This window comes from Oncorhynchus gorbuscha, linkage group LG16 (genome assembly GCF_021184085.1).
Source record: "Oncorhynchus gorbuscha isolate QuinsamMale2020 ecotype Even-year linkage group LG16, OgorEven_v1.0, whole genome shotgun sequence".
Taxonomy (NCBI): Eukaryota; Metazoa; Chordata; class Actinopteri; order Salmoniformes; family Salmonidae; genus Oncorhynchus; species Oncorhynchus gorbuscha.
Genome location: NC_060188.1, coordinates 42,132,472 through 42,151,071, shown reverse-complemented (window position 1 = coordinate 42,151,071; position 18,600 = coordinate 42,132,472). Strand labels below are relative to the sequence as shown.

Below are 18,600 nucleotides of genomic sequence, written 5' to 3'. Positions count from 1 at the left end.
AAGTATGGTTCTCAATCAGAGACAACGATTGCCAGCTGCCTCTGATTGGGAATCATACCAGGCCAAACACATAGAAATAGAAAACATAGAACACAAAACATAGAATGCCCACCCCAACTCACGCCCTGACTAAACTAAAACAGAGACATAAAAAAGGAACTATGGTCAGGACGTGACACTACCCGAAATCTTTTACTCAAGTTAAACAATTTAGAGGCAATGCTACCAAATATTAATTGAGTGTACCGTAATTGCTGGACTATTAAGCGCACCTGAATATAAACCGCACCCATTGAATTATTTAAAAATATGTATTTTGTACATAAATACGCCACACATGTCTATAAGCCGCAGTTGCCTACCGGTACATTGAAACAAATGAACTTTACACAGTCTTTAAACGAAACACGGCTTGTAACAAAAATAAATAGGCTTTACCCTCTTGAACTTCTGGGGGCAGTATTTCATTTTTGGATGAAAAACGTTCCCGTTTTAAACAAGATATTTTGTCACGAAAAGATGCTCGACTATGCATATAATTGACAGCTTTGGAAAGAAAACACTCTGACGTTTCCAAAACTGCAAAGATATTGTCTGTGAGTGCCACAGCACTAATGCTGCAGGCGAAACCAAGATGAAACTTCAAACAGGAAGTGAGTCAGATTTTTGAGGCGCTGTGTTCCAATGTCTCCTTATATGGCTGTGAATGTACCAGGAACGAGCCTACACTTTCTGTCTTTCCCCAAGGTGTCTGCAGCATTGTGACGTATTTGTAGGCATACCATTGGAAGATTGACCATAAGAGACTACATTTACCAGGTGTCCGCCTGGTGTCCTCCGTCGAAATTGGTGCGTAATCTCCAGCTGCATGTATTTTTCCATGTGATTCAGAGGAGAAACCAAACTGTCACGCATGACTTATCATCGAATAGATATGTGAAAAACACCTTGAGGATTGATTCTAAACAACGTTTGCCATGTTTCTGTCGATATTATGGAGTTAATTTGGAAAAAGTTTGACGTTTTGATGACTCAATTTTCGGGGGTTTTTCTTAGCCAAAGGTGATGAACAGAACGGAGCGATTTCTCCTACACAAATAATATTTTGGGAAAAACTGAACATTTGCTATCTAACTGAGAGTCTCCTTATTGAAAACATCCAAAGTTCTTCAAAGGTAAATTATTTTATTTGAATGCTTTTCTTGTTTTTGTGAAAATGTTGCCTGCTGAATGCTAGGCTTAATGCTATGCTAGCTATCAATACTCTTACAGAAATGCTTGTTTTGCTATGGTTGAAAAGCATATTTTGAAAATCTAAGATGACAGTGTTGTTAACAAAAGGCTAAGCTTGAGAGCCAATATATTTATTTCATTTCATTTGCGTCGCTCTGGATAAGAGCGTCTGCTAAATGACTTAAATGTAAATGTAATGTAAATGATTTTCATGAATAGTTAACGTTGCGTTATGGTAATGAGCTTGAGGCTATAATTATGGTCCCGGATACGGGATTGCTCGTCGCAACATGTTAACGAAACACAGCTTGTAACAAAAATTAAAACCGTAGCCTACCAAGCCTCCTCCTGTGCACTGAAACCACTGAAGTCATCTCCTTCGGTGTCGGAGTTGAATAGCCTCAGAATTGCTTCATCTGATGTTGGATCGTTTTCATTGTCGCTCTCGTCACTTTCATCCAGAGGCAAATACCCCGCTGAACTCATGCTGTCCCTTCAACACGCAACAGTCCAGCCTTTCGAAACCTGTTGATGATAGCGTATTTTTTGACAATGCTCCACGCTGTCAGGACCCACTGGCAGACATGACCATAAGTTGCTCTTCTCATGTGGCCCGTTTTAGTGAAAGATTTCTCCCCACTTGTCATCCAAGCCTCCCACTGAACACGGAGCGCCACCTTAAATGCACGTTTTACACTGATGTCGAGTGGCTGCAAATACTTTGGGCCATCTGCTTTTCTTCCCTCTGAAAGGTTTGTTGTCTTCTTGCACTGAGCCAGTTCCTCACGCTGCTGTTTACAGTCTTATAATCGACTCATTAAGGCAAAGCTCCATGCAGCAGCTCTATTTCTTTTTCCAACAGCCAGATCGATCGCCTTCAACTTGAAAGCTGCATCATATGCATTTCTCTGTGTCTTTGCCATGATGAGGGTGACAAAATTACTACCGTAATCAGAATTATGGGAAGTTTGAGCGCGCTCGATTTACGTCACACTATGTGACGGTGCTCAGTTTTTGGCGGCGGCATGAATCTTGCAAAAGCGGGAAAAATCCATAAATTGGCCGCGTCATTGTATAAACCGCGAGGTTCAAAGTGTGGGAATAAAGTAGCGGCTTATAGTCCAGCAATTACGGTATGTAAACTTCTGACCCACTGGGAATGTGATGAAAGAAATAAAAGCTGAAATAAATCATTCTCTTTACTATTATTCTGACATTTCACATACTTAAAATAAAGTGGTTATCCTAACTGACCTAAGACAGGGAATCTTTACTAGGATTAAATGTCAGGTATTGTGAAAACTGAGTTTAAATGTAGTTTGCTAAGGTGTATGTAAACTTCCGATTTGAACTGTAGTATAAAGTGAATCGATTGAGTACTCTATGATAATAAAGGCTGGTCGAAGAATCACCCTCAGATGATTCGTTTAAAGCCCCGAGACAAAAGTACAATGGTCGTTTATAGTCAAGATACACCCCTTTCAACTTACATGACAAACAACAGATGTATAGAATGCGTCACAAGGTTAGGATTTGTATGAAAGATATTTGTAATTCACAGCAGACAGTATCTGCTGTAAAACCGTTATATTTATGTAGATATTAGAATAAAGCAGTAACATTACAAAATGTGGAATAAGTCAAGAGTCTGAATACTTTCCGAATGCACAATATATAGAAGTCACTACATATCTGCACTATTAATGCTGATCTACCCATTAAACCAATATCAAATAAATAAAGTCACCCAGTTATGCACAGTCAAGGTATCCTGCACACAGGCCTGAGTTCTTTGCCATGAAATGGGCTATCTGCGACAACTTCCATCATTGGCTACGGGGCCAGCAGTTCACCATATGGATGGATAATAATTCATTGACATACATCCTGACAAAATCAAAGCTTGATGCTTGTGAGCAGAGATAGCTGGCCAAGCTGGCACTGTACAAGTTTGATATCAAGTATATCCCTGGTCCCAAAAATGTCATTGCAGATACACTGAGCAGAGAGCCCTTCGTACAACCCAGTGCACACCACCCCCTGACGAGGGTTCAGTACGAGATATTACTAGATATTACTAACTGATTTGTTTCGCTGGTCCACTCATTCCTTTGACAAAGCCTCTAACACCAATGAGGTGGTCATCAGGGTGGCAGGGTAGCCTAGTGGTTAGAGCGTTGGACTAGTGACCGGAAGGTTGCAAGTTCAAACCCCCGAGCCGGCGTTCTGCCTCTGAACAGGCAGTTAACCCACTGTTCCTAGGCCGTCATTGAAAATTTGAATTTGTTCTTAACTGACTTGCCGAGTTAAATAAAGGTTAAAAAAATATATGGTTGACACCCCACCAGACCCACTGGTTCCAGGTCATCTATAAGTCTTTGCTAGGTAAAGGTAAAGCTCCTCCCTATCTCAGTTCACTGGTCACCATAACAACAGGCACGCACTCCAGCAGGTATATCTCACTGGTCATCCCCAAAGCAAACACCTTCTTTGGATGGCTTTCCTTCCAGTTCTCTGCTGCTAATACTGGAACGATTTGCAAAAATCGCTGAAGTTGGAGACATATCTCCCTCACTAACTTTAAGCATCAGCTATCTGAGCAGCTCACCGATCGCTGCAGCTGTAACAGCCCATCTGTAAATAGCCCATCCAACTACCTACCTCATCCCCATATTGTTTTTATTGACTTTTTTTTGCTTTTTGCACACCAGTATTTCTACTTGCACATCATCATCGGCACACCTATCACATCTATCACTCCAGTGTTAATTTGCTAAATTGTAGTTACTTCACTACTATGGTCTACTCCATTTGCACACTCTGTATATAGATTTTTCTATTGTTATTGACTGTACTTTTGTTTATCCCATGTGTATCTCTGTGTTGTTGTTTTTTGTCACACTGCTTTGCTTTATCTTGACCAGGTCGCAGTTGTAAATGAGAACTTGTTCTCCACTCGCCTCCCTGGTTGAATAAAGATGAAAAAAAATACAAATCTTGTGCTTTATTAAGACAGGAAGTTGCTGTCGTTCTTTACTCACACAGGCTGGGTGCGGGATGTGAGCACCCATGCACTGCTGTTGCCACAGCTTCTACAGGCTGGGATGCCATCAGAGCAGTCCAATGTCAATGACCTGCCACATGACCAAATGATGGGTAAGCAGTGTGATGACGATGTGATGAGCAGAGTGATCTTCTTTGTGGAGAGGGGGCGAAGACTGTCATGAGGAGAGCATCCTCACAAGTCTGTCATGGTTCTCGTCTTCTGAGAAGTTGGAACGAGTTGACCATTACGATGGGTGTACTGTATTGTGTTTCTAAGAACGTGTTTACAAAGAGGAAAAACATACCTGTATGTGGTCCCAGTCTGTATGAGAGCCATGGTGTTGAAGAATGTCCGTGATGAAGCTGGACAACAGAGGACGATGTACCTGACAAGACAAAGGTTCTTCTGGCATGGTCTGTAGAGGGATGTCAAGGAGTATGTGCGGTACTGCAGGAGATGCGTCAAGAGCAAGACTCCTGATTCAGAGGCCAGAGCTCCACTGAAGAGCATAATCACAACTGAGCCTCTCAAACTAGTATGCATTTACTTTTGGTCTGCAGAAGATTCCACAAACAAGTCCCTGGATGTGCTCATTATTACTGACCACTTTACCATGTTGGCTCATGCCTTCTTGAGTCCGAACCAGTCTGCTAAATCTGTGGCTGTGTCTACGGGTTGCCTCGCCGTATACACTCAGATCAGGGAGCCAACTTTAAGAGCACTCTATTTGCCGAGCTCTTGAGCGTTGCAGGCATCCAGAAGTCCCACACAATGGGTCCTGTTAAACGAGGAATAGAATCCGGGCCCTGCCGGTGAGAGCAAAGCACAGATGGCTTCAGGCGCTGAAGTCTCTCACATTTGCATACAACTGTACAATCCATGAGACCGATGTTCGGGGAAAATGCAAAGACTGCCTGTCGATATAGTCTTTAGCTCCTTCCTAGAGTACCCCGGAGTTTGTCAACTATGACCATTATGTTCAGTCCTTGAGGAGAGATCTGAAGGAGGCCATGGATAAGGCACAAGCATCTGCAGTGAAGCAGTTGAACAGGCATGCTGACCTATATGACAGAAGAGTCAGAGGAGCACCAGTGGAGATTGGTGATCAAGTGTTGCTGGCCAACAAGGGGGAGCGTGGAAAGCAGAAGATCGCTGACCGCTGGGAGAATACCATCTACCTTGTCACTGGAATGAATGCTGACAGTCACACCTTTAAGATTCAGAACAGCTCCACTGGCCAGTAGAAAACGGCACATCGCAAACTGATAATGCCAGTCAACTTCCTCACTCTTCCCCATGCTGCCTCCAATAATAGAACCGATGTCTGAATTAAAAGGACATATATGATGGCCTTTTGACCTCAGCTGCCATTGATGCTGCAGTGGATGATGATGATGATATTGATGCTGAGTACAGAACAAAAGTGTGGGTGTCAGAGCTTCCCTCTGAAGGAACAGATGACATGAGCCTGGAGGATGATGTGCGATGCTTGGATGCTCAGGACATTCCACCCCTTGATTCTGTTCAAGTTGTATCACAGCCTGAGGGCATGCCTCAATCAGAGAGTCCTCATGACTGCCCGAGAACTTAAGTGTAGTGACTGAGCACACTGACCAGTCTCCATACTGACATACCAAATTATGACCATTCCTTACCTGACCAGCTACACACGCACCTTCTACACCACAGCACATGTCACTGTCACCCCATGTGTAGTTGAAGGTTTTCTGGGTCGTATTAGGTCAAGGGCAGGGAGACTACTTAAACCGGTGTCGAGACATTGTCACGGTCGTCCTCCTCTTCATCTGAAGAGGAGAGGCGAGATGGATCGGAGGACCAAAATGCGGCGTGGTATGTGTTCATCATTAATTTTAATAAAGAAAACACTGAACACTGAAACCCTATACAAAAACAATAAACTAAATATCAACCGTGAAGCTAATGCGAACTGCGCTGAAACAAGCAATCAACATAGACAATCACCCACAAACAAACAGTGCAACCCAGGCTACCTAAGTATGATTCTCAATCAGAGACAACTAATGACACCAGCCTCTGATTGAGAACCATACTAGGCCGAAACATAGAAATCCCAAAATCATAGAAAATCAAACATAGACTGCCCACCCCAACTCACGCCCTGACCATACTAAATAATGAATACAAAACAAAGGAAATAAAGGACAGAACGTGACAGGGAGTCAGAACAAATGGCTCCCAGAGCAGAGGAAAAGTATTTGGAACTGGTTGTGAGCTCTGGGCGAAGGGTCAGACAGGCTCTGTGAAAACTCATTGATGTGCTCCAAAAGGGTCTTCAGGGCTGGGTCATGTTGCTCGAGCAGGGTGCCTTGGCCGACAAGGGTTTGATGGAGAGTAGCAGAGTCTGCTGGGTTCATCTCTCTGGCCAGATTGTACTGTTACACGGAGTGGAACAGGGGAACCCAAGAGCAGACTCAGTCGAGGAGACTGAGATGAAGTAAGAAAGGTATTTATTGACACACAGGGGGAGATGGAGTGCAGGTCAGGGGAAGCTTGGGCGGGTTGCTGTAAACCAGGTGTGAGGCTGAGGCTGGAGTGAGAGGGGTTGAGACAGGGTAAGCAGGTCCGGAGGGGAATCCAAGAGAGTAGTAGAGTGGGGAATCCAGGACAGAGGAGCAGGATGACGAGACGTGGGACTGGAGACAGGGACCAAAGTCAGAGTGGGCAGAAATTGAAAGTGGCAGGGCTGAGTATTAGTATTAGTAGAGGTCTTGATTATGGAACAGGTTGCAGCTGGTGGGGATCTGCTCTGACTCCAGCACACATGTCTCCGCCCACACAATCACACACACATACAGAGAGAGAGAGAGGGAAAGAGCACTGGGGGAGGCAGTGGGTCAAGGAGACACAGGAAGAGCAGTAGGGGATGTTGTAGGAGCAGATGTGGCAAATTGATTGGAAAGGCTCACACCTGTCTACTGCATATAATGTCCCACAGTTGACAGTGCATGTCAGAGGAAAAAACAAGCCATGAAGTCGAAAGGAATTGTCCGTAGAGCTCGGGGACAGGATTGTGAAGAGGCGCAGATCTGGGGAAGGGTAACAAAACATTTCTGCAGCAAAGACTCTTCCTAGAGCTGGTCACCCAGCCAAACTGAGCAATCGGGGGAGAAGGGCCTTGGCCAGAGAGGTGACCAAGAACCCAATGGTCACTATGACAGTGCTCCAGAGTCCCTCTGTGGAGATGGGAGAACCTCCAGAAGGACAACCACCTCTGCAGCCCTCCACCAATCAGGCCTTTATGGTAGAGTGGCCAGACGCTAGGTGACTTTCCAAATTATGTCCCATCAATTGAATTTCCCACCGGTGGACTCCAATCAAGTTGTAGAAACAACTCAAGGATGACCAATGGAAACAGGATGCACCTGAGCTCAATTTCGAGTGTCATAGCAAAGGGTTCTGAATAATTATGTAAATAAGGTATTTCTGTTTATTATATTTATTAAATGTGAAAACATTTCAACAAACCTGTTTTCACTTTGTCATTATGGGGTACTATGTGTAAATTGAGGAGGGGAAATAATTATTTAATCCATTTTAGAATAAGGTTGTAAGGTAACAAAATGTGGTCTGAATACTTTCCAAATGCACTGTATACTCCAACATTTTGAATTTGAGATCAAATGTTTGTTATGAGGCTACAGTACATAATGTCACCTTTTATTTGAGGTTATTTTCATAGATATCTGTTTTACCGTTTAGAAATTAAAGCACTTTATGTATCTAGTCCCCACATTTGAAGGTGTCATATGGATTTGGCCAAATTCACTTATATGTGTATTAAAGTAATCAAATGTTTAGCATTTGGTCCCATATTCCTAGCACGCAATGACTTGTCACTGACTTATGACTTCATCATATCTCCAAAAATACTAACTTCCACCGTTATTGTTAATGGTGAGAGGTTAGCATGTTTTGGGGTTTTGATATTTGTGCCTCTGTAACTTTCTCACTCATCAGTATTCACTTTTCATGATTATCCGACAACTCTTCCACTCATTTTGTTTTAATTACAGGTCATATTTCATAGAAATCTGGAAACCCTCGACAGTTACTTTAAAACCATTGCATGTACAGTACCTATGTTTGTCCTCTGTAGCGATGTGCTTTTATTTGCTGAAATCCATACTTTTTAATACAACTTTTGTTCTGACTGTTGCCCCGTATTGACTGACAACAACTGATGTTGTCGGAGGTACACTCCGCCCACACAGTCGTCACAACCTGACTCCTCCGATATGTACTTATGGTGTAGTTGAGAAACCCAGCTAAGGGACTCCTTAAATACACGCCACTTCAAAGTGACTCTTTGTAACAGTTTGGGTTAGGAGAGCATTTTCGTTAACCCTAAACCTTGTCATAACCTTAACCTAATTATCCTAACCTGCTACGTTTATTATGCTAACCTGCTGCATAAGTTCTCATAAACGGATACGAAAAAGACGTAGTTGTATCGAAGTGGCGTAATTTTAGGGAATCTCCCCAGCTAAGGCATATCCTAGCCTAGATATGTATATCGTTCATTTTCCTTGTGCCTGAAAACGACAGTGACGGCTGGATACACTTCAACGAACGACACTGTGGGCTTATCATTCCTTTGTCTGAGCGGTTGACACCGTTTCCTTTGAACGGGGACAGAGAGCTGAAAATAAGAAAGAAATAGAGGGCAATAGCTTTCTCTTCGTGTATAGCCGTAGCGCACAGGACGGCCGCGAATACAAGGTGGAGCAGCAGAGACCGCCGTTCCCGGTACTGAAGAGGGACACGAGAGCTCATTTTCTCTGCAAGGGACGGAGGGCGGGGTCTCGTAGCATCAGCGCTCTCATTGTATGTCGGCTGCTGATGCTGAGCAGTAGCGGAGAAGAAAAAAAACCCAGGGCCATGGATACGGTTTTAAAAACCTTAGGCCTTAATACATTGTGGAGATTAATTACACGGTAAGAATGCTCTGTTTCTATTGGTTTCATATGTTATTTAAACTGTTTGATAAGGTATGACTAATAGAGCGATAGGAGAGAGGTATCTGCTTTTGCAGCAGGTTGATGGGAATTATCATGAAGCGCAAGCGCCATATGTGTGTTATTACTGTCGTTATTATCAATCTTATGTCAGGACATTGCAGTGCATCTATAAATGGGTGAGTTTATATGTAATTGTATGCTTTTCGTAGTTCATGCGTCGGGTAATTGTTATGTTGGCATGTTTAAATGAGCGTGTAGCTGTAGCTAACTGTCGGAAGTTACAGTATTGGCCTGCGCACAAGGAAGCATGCAGCCTTTCAAAGATGGAGAGGAAATTGCTGGTGGGTGCTTAGGCATATTATGGCCAGGGCCATTTTAAACTATGAATTCACACGATGAATTGGCAACATCTGTCTTTCTGTTAGTTACTGTAACTGACATCTGCTAATGACACGTTGGATAAATTATCATCATCAGAAGTGACGTGGGTATAAACCGACTTGGATTGCTCTTTTTTCGCTAGTGCTACGGTGCTGTTGTCTCCATAATTTAGGCTACCTGTCCCATCTGGTATGCTTATTGTTGTGTGTGATATTTATATGACAACACATAGGGCAAGGCCCATTATATTCATAGCCATATGGCCATAAGAACAATAGTTACCATAAAAACAAGATCTAACAAGATCTGGAATTGTGTTCTCAAAAATGAAACCAATCTGATTGAAGACATTTGTAATAAGCGTGTCAACTATGTACATACAACACAACCATATGACATGTTAGGCGTACTACGGTGTTTGTATGCATGCACGTAGGCCTAGATATATCACAATCCATCCGCTAGGTTATCCAATACTGGGCACAACATCCTTTTTCAAATCATTGTGTAATAGGCCTCAATATCTGAAGAGCAGTTTGTTGTGGGATCACAACCATTGGGATGTTGTGGTCATTGTTGTGGATGGCTGATAGTTTGGGGATTAGATGTTAATACAGGCCCAGTCCAGACCAGCCGACCCTCAGAGCAAAGGTCTGCTTTCTCATCAATCCTGGTCAGAGAGATCTTAATAGTTCATATGGATCTAATAGTTCACATGGAAATAGTATGTTGAGTACAGTGAATACTAACAAAAATGATGTAAAAGGAGAGGGGGGCACAGTGGTAATCCAATGACAAGTGCTGTCCAGCCCAAATAATCAGACAGGAAGGGTAATGTTAAACCCCAGTGATTAAACCCCAGGTCCTGTGGCACAGCCAGCACTGGAGTCAGAGGCTTGTATTCCAAATGGCACCATGTTCCTTATATAGTGCACTACTTTTGACCAGGGCGCAAAGGGAATAGGGGGTCATTTGGTGCACACAAGAGTGGCCCAACTGCACCATCTGCAAAGATTGCATAACCTGGATTTTCTTTAGAAATGTGTCCCAAAATGTAATATTTATCAGGAAATGACATGGGCATAACACGACAGGGGCAATTTGGAGCGAACTGAAATCCAACTTGTTTAGGCTTGGCATTGGGAAATGTATTATATTCCAGCAGCATGCAATCTGAAAAATATATGCATTGGCAAATGCAGTGAGCCTTGCAAAACAAGCTGCAATTGTATATGTTGTATGCAATTAAATGTACTGTATGTGAATAGAATGGTTATATCAATATGATGTATAGTATACTATGTGGCATGTATATATTTTGTTACTTGTCATTGTTTATGTCAGAATGGAAATAAAGTTGCTTGAGTTGTTGTGAGCAGAAGGTGAAATTGGACACCTGCCAATGCCTTGCGAACAGACAGACATACATTTGCTGCTCCTACCTGAAGGGTAGTCTGTGGTATAAAAGTAGAATTTGAAGAGGTTATTTCCGAAACGCTATATCCACCAATTGTTCACAGTTGTGGTTTTTGATCAGAAATGATTGCTCATGGCTATATGTATGTGTGTGTGACATACTATTGTTCTAAGATTTTTTTTACAAATAGATTTTTAGATGTGTATCAAAATGGGGTTTGTTGCAAAATGCCATATATCCATTGTTTAGCTTGAAAGGAGTGTGTGTATCCTGTATGTTTAACATACTGCATAAATTCAACCCATCATAAATCTAGCCTCATGCTTTAGCGTTTGGTTAGAGTTAGGACTCGTCCCAAATGGCACCCCTATTCCCTATATAGTGCACTACTTTTGACCAGAGCCCAGATCTCATATTACTGTATTGATGGTAAATATACACAGCTCAAAAAAATAAAGGGAACCCTTAAACAACACAATGTAACTCCAAGTCAATCACACTTCTGTGAATCAAACTGTCCACTTAGGAAGCAACACTGATTGACAATAAATTTCACATGCTGTTGTGCAAATGGAATAGACAACAGGTGGAAATTATAGGCAATTAGCAAGACACCCTCAATAAACAAGTGGTTCTGCAGGTGGCGACCACAGACCACTTCTCAGTTCCTATGCTTCCTGGCTGATGTTTTGGTCACTTTGGAATGCTGGCGGTGCTTTCATTCTAGTGGTAGCATGAGACGGAGTCTACAACCCACACAAGTGGCTCAGGTAGTGCAGCTCATCTAGGATGGCACATCAATGTGAGCTGTGGCAAGAAGGTTTGCTGTGTCTGTCAGCGTAGTGTCCAGAGCATGGAGGCGCTACCAGGAGACAGGCCAGTACATCAGGAGACGTGGAGGAGGCCGTAGGAGGGCAGCAACCCAGCAGCAGGACCGCTACCTCCGCCTTTGTGCAAGGAGGAGCAGGAGGAGCACTGCCAGAGCCCTGCAAAATGACCTCCAGCAGGCCACAAATGTGCATGTGTCTGCTCAAACGGTCAGAAACAGACTCCATGAGGGTGGTATGAGGGCCCAACGTCCACAGGACGTTTGGCATTTGCCAGAGACCACCAAGATTGGCAAATTCGCCACTGGCGCCCTGTGCTTTTCACAGATGAAAGCAGGTTCACACTGAGCACATGTGACAGACGTGACAGTCTGGAGACGCCGTGGAGAACGTTCTGCTGCCTGCAACATCCTCCAGCATAACCGGTTTGGCGGTGGGTCAGTCATGGTGTGGGTTGGCATTTCTTTGGGGGGCCGCACAGTCCTCCATGTGCTCGCCAGAGGTAGCTTGACTGCCATTAGGTACCGAGATGAGATCCTCAGACCCCTTGTGTGACCATATGCTGGTGCGGTTGGCCCTGGGTTCCTCCTAATGCAAGACAATGCTAGATCTCATGTGGCTGGAGTGTGTCAGCAGTTCCTGCAAGAGGAAGGCATTGATGCTATGGATTGGCCCGCCCGTTCCCCAGACCTGAATCCAATTGAGCACATCTGGGACATCATGTCTCGCTCCATCCACCAACGGCACGTAGCACCACAGACTGTCCAGGAGTTAGCGGATGCTTTAATCCAGGTCTGGGAGGAGATCCCTCAGGAGACCATCCGCCACCTCATCAGGAGCATGCCCAGGCATTGTAGGGAGGTCATACAGGCACGTGGAGGCCACACACACTACTGAGCCTCATTTTGACTTGTTTTAAGGACATTACATCAAAGTTGGATCAGCCTGTAGTGTGGTTTTCCACTTTAATTTTGAGTGTGACTCCAAATCCAGACCTCCATGGGTTGCTAAATTTGATTTCCATTGATCATTTTTGTGTGATTTTGTTGTCAGCACATTCAACTATGTAAAGAAAAAAGTATTTAATAAGAATATTTCATTCATTCAGATCTAGGATGTGTTATTTTAGTGTTCCCTTTATTTTTTTGAGCAGTGTATATATATATATATATATATATATATATATATATATATATATATATATATATATATATATATATATATATATATATTTATATATATATATATTCACTACCGTTCAAGTTTGGGGTCACTTAGAAATGTCCTTGTTTTTGAAAGAAAAGCACATTTCTTGTCCATTAAAAGAACATCAAATTGATCAGAAATACAATGTAGACATTGTTAATGTTGTAAATTACTATTGTAACTGGCTGGAAACGGCAGATTTTTAAAGGAATATCTACATACAGAGGCCCATTATCGGCAACCATCACTCCTGTGTTCCAATGGCACGCTGTGTTAGCTAATCCAAGTTTATCATTTTAAAAGGCTAATTGATCATTAGAAAACCCTTTTGAAATCATGTTAGCACAGCTGAAAACTGTCCTGATTAAAGAAGCAATAAAACTTTCCTTCTTTAGACTAGTTGAGTATCTGGAGCGTCAGCATTTGTGGGTTCGATTACAGGCTCAAAATGGCCAGAAACAAAGTACTTTCTTCTGAAACTCGTCAGGCTATACTTGTTCTGGGAAATGAAGTCTATTCATGCGAGAAATTGCCAAGAAACTGAGGATCTTGTACAATGCTGGGTACTACTCCCTTCACAGAACAGCGTAAACTGGCTCTAACCAGAATAGAAAGAGGAGTGGGAGGCCCCGGTTTACAACTGAGCAAGAGGACAAGTAAATTAGAGTGTCTAGTTTGAGAAACAGACGCCTCACAAGTCCTCAACTGGCAGCTTTATTCAATAATACCCACAAAACACCAGTCTCAATGTCAACAGTGAAGAGGCAACCCCTGGATGCTGGCCTTCCAAAGGTCTGCATCAGTGGCTTGTAGGTTATTTGTGGAAGCCAGGAGATGGTAAATGTGTTTATGTCAATTACCAGCCAATTACCGTGAGACCGGCCGTTATTATCTTGACAATCACAGACTGACGAAAGTTTGTGACCGCCACAGCCCTAGTCTCTCCAGAGATGTTCAATCAGGTTCAAGTCTGGGCTCTGGCTGGGCCACTCATGGACATTCAGATACTTTTCCCAGTGCCACTCCTGTGTTGTCTTGGCTGTGTGCTTAGGGTCGTTGTCCTGTTGGAAGGTGAACCTTCGCCCCCAGTTTGAGGTCTTGAGGGCTCTGGAGCAGGTTTTCATTAAGGATCTTTCTGAACTTTGCTCTGTTCATCTTTCTCTCGATCCTGACTAGACTTCCAGTCTCTACCGCTGAAGAACATCCCCAAAGCATGATGCTGCCACCACCATGCTTCACCATAGAGATGGTGCCAGGTTTCCTCCAGATGTGACGCTTGGCATTCAGGCCAAAGAGTTCAATCTTGCTTTCATCAGACCAGAGAATCTTGTTTCTCATGGTCTGAGAATCCTTTAGGTGCCTTTTGGCAAACTCCAAGCAGGCTTTCATGTGCTTTTTACTAAGGAGTGGCTTCCGTCTGGCCACTCTACTACAAAGGCCTGATTGGTGGAGTACTGCAGAGATGGTTGTCCTTCTGGAAGGTTATATATACAGTTGAAGTCTTAAGTTTACATTCACTTAGGTTGGAGTCATTAAAACTCGTTTTTCAACCACTCCACAAATTTCTTGTTAACAAACTATAGTTTTGGCGAGTCGGTTAGGACATCCATTTTGTGCAAGTAATTTTTCCAACAATTGTTTACAGACAGATTATTTCACTTATTATTTCACTGAATGTCCACATAATTCACTGTATCACAATTCCATTGGGTCAGAAGTCTACATACACTAAGTTGACTGTACCTTTAAACAGCTTGGAAAATTCCAGAAAATTATGTCATGGCTTTAGAAGCTGCTGATAGGCTAATTTACATAATTTGAGTCAATTGGAGGTGTACCTCCTAGAGATGAACGTACTTTGGTGCGAAAAGTGCAAATCAATCACATCACAACAGCAAAGGACGTATTGAAGGTGCTGGAGAAAACAGGTACAAAAGTATCTATATTCACAGTAAAACGAGTCCAATATCGACATAAACTGAAAGGCCGCTCAGCAAGGAAGAACCACTGCTCCAAAACCGCCATAAAAAAGCCAGACTATGGTTTGTAACTGCACATGGAGAAATGTCCTCTGGTCTGATGAAACAAAAATATAACTGTTTGACCATGATGACCATCGTTATGTTTGGAGGAAAAAGGGGGATGCTTGCAAGCCGAAGAACACTATCCCAACCATGGCAGCATCATGTTGTGGGGGTGCTTTGCTGCAGGAGGGACTGGTGCACTTCTCAAAATAGATGGCATCATGAGGTAGGAAAATTATGTGGATGTATTGAAGCAACATCTCAAGACATCAGTCAGTAAGTTAAAGCTTGGTCGCAAATGGGTCTTCCAAATGGACAATGACCCCAAGCATACTTCCAAAGTCGTTGCAAAATGGCTTAAGGACAACAAAGTCAAGGTATTGGAGTGGCCAGCACAAAGCCCTGACCTCAATTCAATAGAAGATTTGTGGTCAGAACTGAAAAAATGTGTGCGAGCAAGGAGGCCTACTAACCTGACTCACCAGCTCTGTCAGGAGGAATGGGCCAAAATTCTCCCAACTTATTGTGGGAAGCTTGTGGAAGGCTACCTGAAACATTTGATGCAATGCTACCAAATACTAATTGAGTGCATGTTAACTTCTGACCCGCTGGGAATGTGATGAAAGAAATAAAAGCTGAAATAAATCATTCTCTCTACTATTATTCTGACTTTTCACATCCTTAAAATAAAGTGGCCTAAGAAAGTGAGTTTTTCCTAGGATTAAATGTCAGGAATTGTGAAAAACTGAGTTGAAATCTAGTTGGCTAAGGTGTATGTAAATTTCCAACTTCAAATGTATATTTTTATATATATATATATATATCAATGTCACAAATGTATCATTTGTACAGTTCTTTAATACAAAATGTAATTATTTGTCACGTTTGACTGTGTAAATCCTTGCGGTACTACCTTTTTCTATGAGAGTGATGTGGATATATCTCGTTTAGGGAAAAAAACATGATTGTTTGTCTCTGAAAAGAAACCGTCAAGTGATAGATTTCAAACAAACATGTCCGTCAGTTAACAATGCATAACTTAGATGTGTCAAAAAAAACGTCATTCCCATAAAAAAAAAGCGGATTTGCTAACATTTCGGAAAATGTATATATCGTGTTTTGGAAACTCTTCAATTAGGAATTACTATCACAAACAAAGTGGTATGAAACAGCAGTGGTGCTTAGGAATGTACCGTACAAACATGACATGAGTAGTTCACCACAGCGTAATACACGGCCTACATTTTCTATCAAAAGCGAAAATTGGTCAAATGCTACTCGAACACCAGAAATCTTTATTCATGACTGTGGCGGGCAGCTACAATGCATCATCTGCGGAATCCGGTAGCGACACAGATTTGATGTCTCAGTGGAGAGTTAAGTGGGTCATGATGCCAGTGTGCTTAATGATGTTGTGTTCAACCCTCACCATGCATCAGAGCTGGGAAACAGGCTACTCCTGCTGCGGGAACCTCACTGCCTTCTCCCCTTTCTCATTGTTCATAAGCCTTACTTGCCTTATGTCTTGGAGTTCTGCTTCAGGCTTAAATCCAGGGGGAAGATGTGTTAATGCCAGAGTGTGCTACGAGGAGATAGACCTATTCTCTTACTGCTTGTTTGAGCCTAACTACTTGCACTCTAACTGGCCCTGAGATTTGATTAATGAAATAAGAGGGCATTTCACTCGAAAAATGGTGAAGAGTGTAGAGACGGACCTCTCTAAATCGTTTGGTGTGGTAAAAGAGCTAGACTTAAAATGAGGACGCTACATCTACCCAAAGACACAGGCGGGTTAGCTCTGCCCAATATGCTGAACTTCAATTGGGCATGCCATACCTTGCATCCATTTTTGATTATGCAAGACTATCTCAGGAGTGGGACACAGTCTCCAGAAGCAGGGGGCTGAAGACGCTGTACGGCACACAATGGGTCGCATACTGCGTGCCGTGCGTTGTAACGTGAAGCCAGAGGGGTCCGTTTTTTTTCCCATCTTTGCTCGAGAACTATTGGTCCATTGCTACGTCAACGCTCAAATAGACACATAGTTTTACAACCCAGGTTTTGATGCCAACACAGCCTCTACAGTCCCATTAGCTTTCATTGCAGCCTTGTTTGAATGCCTCAGTTATGCAAAATGTGTCCGGGATACTGCTAGGTTTTAGCAGGATGAAAGGAAATGAAAACTTTTATACTAAGTGTGGCAGCTGATGCTGGAGCATTTGCCTAGAGATTTCGTTGACCTGTTAGAGAGGGGCAGAGATGATGAGGCTTGGCGCTCGAAATGTCAACCGTAACTCAGTGTAAAGGGAGTGAGGGGATGCCGAAATGTACGCTTATTGGTGAAATGTGAGGTGTGTGCCTGTGCAGAGAGTTGGGCAACTAACTAATATTTTTACTATTTTTATTTTTTTTGCCCTTTCTTTTTTAAATGTTTTGTTATGTTACTGGTACACTATATTGTTTCTGATTGTTACACCATTGTAACCTATGGTAACACCCTTGATGTTGGTAACACGCCGACAGAGATGGTCGCCTCACTTCAGGTCCTTAGGAAACTATGCAGTTATATATATTTGCCCTTATACGTAGTTACTATACTGTAATAACTGTAACTGTTTTTGTAACCGAACCAATCAGAGACTTAACTACTTTATTAATAACACATGGTAATAATACAAAACAATTCATCAGCATGCAGGACGCTTTGATCAGTGGCACAAATTCTCTCGTTCACTTCCGCTTGTAAATGTCCACACTCACCAAAAATGACATTCTGTAGCTACTAGCTGTGCTTGTATAACTTTATGAGCTGGATTTGCCTGTCTTTGCAATGACTTTGTTCCTTTTCATTTGTTAGCATTTAGCTAAAAGTGTCCATATGATTTTGCTATTAGTTTGTACTACCTTTGTTAGCATTCTGGTAATAGATGCCCAATTGGCTTTTCTTGCGTTTTAGCATCCCCTTGTGTGCTATGCCGGTAACACTGTAAATCCCGGGATGAGAGAAGGACGGTATGACAATATGAAAATCTGGATACCGCCCAAGCCTAATGCTCACACATTCTCTGTGTCACATGTCAGGAAGGGAACTGATGCCAATAGTCTATCAAATGAAATGTAATTAGTCACATGCTTCGTAAACCCAGCATGTGGGACACACATACTGGGTGTGACCCAATAATATATTTTTTTTCCTGAAGTGTGAGCTGGGATTATGTCCCATCACCAAATATGAAATAGGACAATAATCTGATTTATGAGTCTACATATTCGTTTAACCGTCGCCACCTGGTTCTGACCGATTGTAATCTACTGCAGCATTCCTCTAGCATGGTTAGTTACTGGGTTAATGCAGCATTAGCCCTCATGTGTAGTGTAGTGTAAAACGGTTGGAACTGGTCAAGAGCTTCTTCCCCCTCAGGAGGTTGAAACATTTTGGCATAGGCCCTCAAATCCTCCTTCTGAA

At 42.7% G+C, this 18,600-nt stretch overlaps 1 protein-coding gene across 5 annotated transcripts in view; it reads left to right on the top strand.

The window, feature by feature from the left end:
* The first annotated feature begins 8,571 nt into the window (after nt 1-8,571).
* The window catches only part of LOC124000247 (janus kinase and microtubule-interacting protein 2-like), a 39,136-nt gene continuing 29,107 nt past the window's right edge, over nt 8,572-18,600 (top strand). For 3 of the 5 annotated variants that reach the window (XM_046306488.1, XM_046306484.1, XM_046306486.1), the window contains exon 1: nt 8,573-9,255. The gene's annotated coding sequence lies outside the window, so the exon portion shown is untranslated. Of the gene's footprint in view, nt 9,256-18,600 lie in introns of all 5 variants that reach the window. The other 2 variants (XM_046306487.1, XM_046306485.1) reach the window with 2 other exon arrangements.